Below are 6,000 nucleotides of genomic sequence, written 5' to 3' on the forward strand. Positions count from 1 at the left end.
GTTTTAGCTGATCGCTAAAGGGCACCGGATGTTCTGGCGCAAGGTACTGCGACCAGAACAGCTTCTTTGTCGAGCTCCCCTCTTCGGCTCGGAAGAACTCTGCAGCATCGGCAACACTGCACGGCAGACCCGTAAACGCTCCTGGAAAACTCCAAATCCGGGTTAGTAAGAGATACCTCTTCTTCACATATTTGCTCTGCATAATGAAGGCCTTACCAGCCGCTATTTTTCTGGCCTCTTGGATCTCCTAGAGGGCGCCTTGGGCTTTAGCCCGGGCATCTTGTGCTCTTTGGCGGGCCTTGGCGAGTTCAGAATCTTGATCCGCAACGTGGCGCTCCAAGGACTCGTATTTCTTCACGACGTCCTGGAGCTCCTGCTGGACCTCACCGACCCTGGCCTCATGCTTTTCACGGGCGGCTTGTTCCCTTGCCGCTCTCTCCTCTGGTTCGGCCAGCGCCTCCTTGAGGGCCTCCACCTCGGTCACCGCCTCTAACATATATCATGGCACTATGGTCAGCATAAATCATTCATTCTTTCTGGATATATACAAGGTCACTACATACCTTGATTGTCTTCTAGCTGTGTTTTTACACGGCCGAGTTCTTCCTCGGCCCGCACCAGACTCTGCTTTAGTCCGAAGACCTCAGCAGCATGAGAGGTTGCGACCAGCAACGACGCCTGCTTATTCACATAAAACATATTTAGTTAGTCTCGTGCGAAAATTACATGATCCTCTGTCCGGCTTTTCTTTTCGAACACCGGACAGTGTCTCAGGGGCTACTGTCTATACTATGACATTCTTTTTATACAATTGCGTCCCTTACCTCAAAACCTCTTAGAAGGCTTGTGCAGGCTTCGGTTAGTCCGCTCTTTGCGGACTGAATCCTCTCAATCACCGTACCCATGAGGGTACGGTGTTCCTCAACAATGGAAGCACTTCGCAACGCTTCCATTAGAGTATCCAGTGCCTCTGGATGGACAGAGGTCACCGGTGGAATTGGCGCACCTCCTTCCTTCGAAGGAGGCTGCCTGCCGGATTCCGGAGCTGTATAGGTCTCCGGGATCGTATTCGGCTGGGGGACGAATTGGAGATGGCCCCCATCGCCAGTCTCCATGGGATCTGCTCCCCCATGTGTCCGGCGGCCGAGGTGTTATCCTCTGGTGCCACCGTGACGGCCTCCTGTGCCTCCCCCTGAGCTGGAGATGTCCTTCGGGACAACACTTCAGCGTCTTCCACCATCTTGGGAGAAGAGGCCGCCGGAAGGGACCCGCTGTCCATCACCTTCGGATCCAGCGAGTTTCTCGAAGATGAGGATCGCTCGAGGTCGGAATGAGCCGGACTGCAAGTGCGTGATTCAACATGTTAAAACTATAAAGTAAAGGAGCTGGATATTTGAGTGTGTCTTTGAGTACTTACGATTCGGCCAGGGGCTTATCCTGGGGCTCCACTCAAAGCTGCTGTCAATATCCCACGTGGGGTTGTCCACGGCGGAGGCCTTCCCCTTCTTGGACGCCTCTGCCTCCAGATGCGTGGAGGCCGCCCTTTTCTTCCATGCCCCCTCAGGGGAAGAATCGCTTTCCTTCTCTTCCTCGTCATCGGTGGCGGGAGGGGAGTGGGTGTCGGCGTCTTCGGACGTCACGTCTGAAGTGCCCTTATGGCGGAGACCACCCCTGGTCCCTTTGGACTTCTTCTTGGCCTTCTTCTCCGACGCTTGATAGAGCGCCGAAACCAGCATCTTCGTCAGATGCGGGATAGCTGGTTCTTCGGGCAGCGCAGCAGGACATTGAATCCGCTCCGCCTTCTTTGTCCAGCCCTGAAAAAACAAATAGGGAAGTTTAGACATCTTTCTTGACTATGCAAGTAAAGGGTCACTACAAAAAAATACACTTCTGTGATGATACGTGTTTGTCACAGTAGGTCGCTTTTTTGTCATGCATGTACATCCATGACAAATTTATGACAGAATCAAGATAGTCATACCTGTGCTGTCGTAGAAGTGTTCCATGACATTACCAAAATTATCATCACGGAAGTGTCCACTTCCATGACGATAAATCGCCCGTCACAGAAGTGCTTTCGTCAAGGGTGACCGACACATGGCATCCACCGTAACGGAACGCCGTTAAGCTATCGGGTCGGGTTTTGGATCCGATAACCCGTTAACAGCCCTGACCAATGGGAAATTTCCACGTGTAAAATTCTTATTGGCCGGACGAAACACGTGTCAGCTCGTTAGTGGGTCAGATAGGCGCCTATGATACGTCGACACGTGGCACGGCCCAACAGAGGCCCATTCCTGTGTAAAGGCTGGCCCGTTTGACTTGGTCAAAAGCTGGCGGGCCGGCCCATGGAAAGCCTGTTAACGGCCTGTTCGAATATAGCCCATTTACAGCCCGCTAACCCAAGGCCCGTTACGCCCTATCCGAATTAGGCCCAGTAGCGTCATTTGGGCCATCCAATATGATTCCAGCCCGTTTTCACTTCTGGCCCATGTATGGCCCATGACGTCTTTCGGCCCATATGAGGCCCTATGTAACTCTTGGCCTATTAACGGCCCGTGGTGAAACTGGCCCATAATGAACAATGTATCACTTTACACCCGTTAACGGCCCGTGGTGAAACTGGCCCGTGATGAACAGTGTATCACTTTATACCCATTAACGGCCCGTTATACCGTTGGGCCGTTTCCAGCCCATGTTATCTTCCGGCCTTCTTCAGAGCCCATTTATTCTTGGGCTCATTTCCAGCATTCGTTTACTTACGGCCCGTTACTGTCATTTTCTGCTTGTGGGCCAAATTCAGCCCGTGGTTACAGTCGGCCCGTTTGTGGTCCGTTAATACGTTGGGCCATTTTCATAGCGTCATCAAATATGGCCTATTAACGATGGCCCGTTATGGTCGGCCCATGAACGGACGATTCCAACTCTAGCCCGTTTACGGCCATAATGCGGTCTGTTCGGCCCATGTTTGGCCAATCGATCATACGGCCCGTATAAGGCCCATTGATGATACGGTCCGTAGAAGGCCCATTGATGACACGGCCCATAGAAGGCCCATTGTTTCTACGGCCCGTAGAAGGCCCACTGTTTATACGGCCCGTAGAAGGCCCACTGTTTCTACGACCCGTAGGAGGCCCAGTGTCACTACAGTAAATATTAGCCCATGGTTATTGTGGCCTAGTTTTAAAAAATAGGTTATTGCAGCCACTAGCAAACCACAGAAAAAGAACTGCACTGACTACAAGCAAACAAATAAACAAGACAACAAGGAAATAAATAAGCAAGCAACTTACACTAGGCTATGACGGCTATTACACATATTACATCCACTGGGCATCAAAGTTCGCCACCAGTGCAAATATAGGGAACACAGCAGCATATAAACGCCGCAGCAAAACAAGTCTAGAACTGAAACCACTTCATAAGAGCTCAAGAAACAATATCCTGGGTACCCATAATGCTGGCAAGATGCTTAGCAAGCTTATTAACTTTCTCTTGTTTGGCGCTTAAGTCCTCCAGCGCTTGCTGTTGCACCAGAAAGTATGCATCTGAATTCTGCAGGGACTTCCTCAGTCCTTCGGCTTCCTGTCGCATAACATCTGATCGATGTCTTTCAACTTGAAGTTGAGACTCAAGAAGCCGAACTGATTCAAGCAACGAGTTCGAAGAGCTGGTGCCAGCAGTGGTAGCCAGTAACACGAACACTACATCAAGACAGGACTTTGGGGTTGTCTCAGTGTCTTCAATATAGTTTTTATCAGTTTTCTTGGAGACCAACAGGGATGTCTCACTATCTTGAACCTTATCTGCATTACTTCCTTTACCATTGCATAACAGGGTACTCTTCTCCAATATTTTATCCGCGTTCTAAAAGAGAAACAAACAAACACATCTCAGGTTTACCAGTTCAGTAGTAAGGTGGAGAGGACAACAACATGAAACAAACATATATCTATGTAGTATGGTCACTGTATGGTCTATATCATTCTAGTTTATGTTGCCAAATCAAGATAGATACAGTTCGAATCATATCTATTTAAGACAAAGCAGCATAGACAGAATATAAGTGTGGGAAACTACACAACAATAACAACACTTGTAATGTGCATGGCATGAGAACATAACTGTTTTATTCAATTGAAACTGAAATCAACATAGAGCAAGTTACAACAGCAAACAGCCAAACACATTGAAGAAACAGGTTTAAAACATACCTGTTGCGCCATTGGAGTTTCAATTGCATCCTTCAAATTTGAAATTAGTTGGTATCAGTAAATACAGTGATGCAAGAGCAAAGTAGTATGAACCATAGCTACGGAACCTGACCTGAGAACAATTCTTCTTCTGCTTTAAGCATTGACTTCGGGTTCGGAGTGGTGGTCCTCGTGATTTGGGCACTACAGTTGCCTTACTAACTGCTCGTGTTTGGGTGCTCTGTGCTGGAGACGGTGCTGTGACAACGGGAACTGGGTGTCTATCTGCTGGGCTTGGGGTTAGAAGGGGTGTAGCTGGTTCTCTGTCCAACTGGGTAGGGGTACAATCTGCATGAGTGTGGGTTATGTGTGGTGGGGCTGGTTCTTGGGCAAGTACAACCGTGGTTCTACCTACATCGACAGGTAGCACGATCTTTTCTGAAGACCGTGTTTTTACTCCCACAGATACTGCCATCACTCCCTCCAATTGAAATGGCTGATAAACAAGAAAAGTAATTGAATGTACAGACATTGTAAGATAGACAGGTGCAATGGATAGTAGGGAAGAAAACAGGGCATGAAATAATTCACATTTATGTTGTCTAAGCAAACAGAATAGCAGGACATAATTTCACATATATGATGGCTAATTAAACAGGATAGCATGACACAATTTCACATGTATGATGGCTAACTAAACAGGATAGAATGACATACTTCAAAATATGATGACTATGTAAACATGATGACATGATATAACTATACGATGTGTCTATTAAAGTGGTTGGCATGCCATAAATCACAAACATGCCGTCGATGGAAACATGATGGCATGATATAATTCACGGATAGAATGACATAATTTAAATATGATGACTATGTAAACAGGATGAGATGATATAACTATATTATGTCTTTAGAAAATGGGTTGGCATGCCATAATTCAGATACATGCTGTCTATGTAAACATCATAGCATGACATAATTCAAATATATGATTTATATACTAAGGAAGTGAGCAGAGGGCAATCGCATATATGATGTGTCAACTAAGGAGATGGCATTCAATATTGTGTATATGATGTAAAACTAAGCATTGCAATACAACATATGCATTATATGAGTAATATAACCCTGCCAAGTTTGAGCATACACCTCAGGGGGATAATAGGACTGGTCATCTGCCTCTGAATCCTCCTCTGAAGAGCTATCTGTAACCAGCAAGATATCTGCTTCAGCAGGTAGCATTGTCTGCTCTGAAGACCTTGTTTTCACTCCAGATTTCTCCATCACCAATTCAAATGGCTGATGCACAGGAAGATCAGTTGAATATACAAACATTGTCGACAAAAGCAATGAGAAATACAAAAAAGGACGGCATGATATAATTCACATATATGACGCTTGCCTAAACAGCATGACATTGCATAATTCACATACATAATGCCTTGCAACAAGATAACATTGCATAATTCACATATATAATGTCTTGCAGCAAGATGTCATTGCATAATTCACATATATGGTAATTAGACACTAAACAGGTGGCATTCACACAAAGCATGTCTAAACTAAGCAAATGACATAGCAATGCAAGATACCATACACACGATATGAGCAACATAACCCTGCCAAGTTAGGGCATGCACCTCGGGTGGGGGGGGGATATGACTGGTCATCTGTCTCTGAATCCTCGTCTGAGGAGCTATCTGTAACCAGCAAGACATGCGCTTCGTCAGATAGAATTGTTTGCTCTGAATACCTTGTTTCCACTCCATATTTTTCCATGACCGTGCCAAATGGCTAA

This window comes from Triticum urartu, chromosome 1 (assembly GCF_003073215.2).
Source record: "Triticum urartu cultivar G1812 chromosome 1, Tu2.1, whole genome shotgun sequence".
NCBI classification, from domain to species: domain Eukaryota; kingdom Viridiplantae; phylum Streptophyta; class Magnoliopsida; order Poales; family Poaceae; genus Triticum; species Triticum urartu.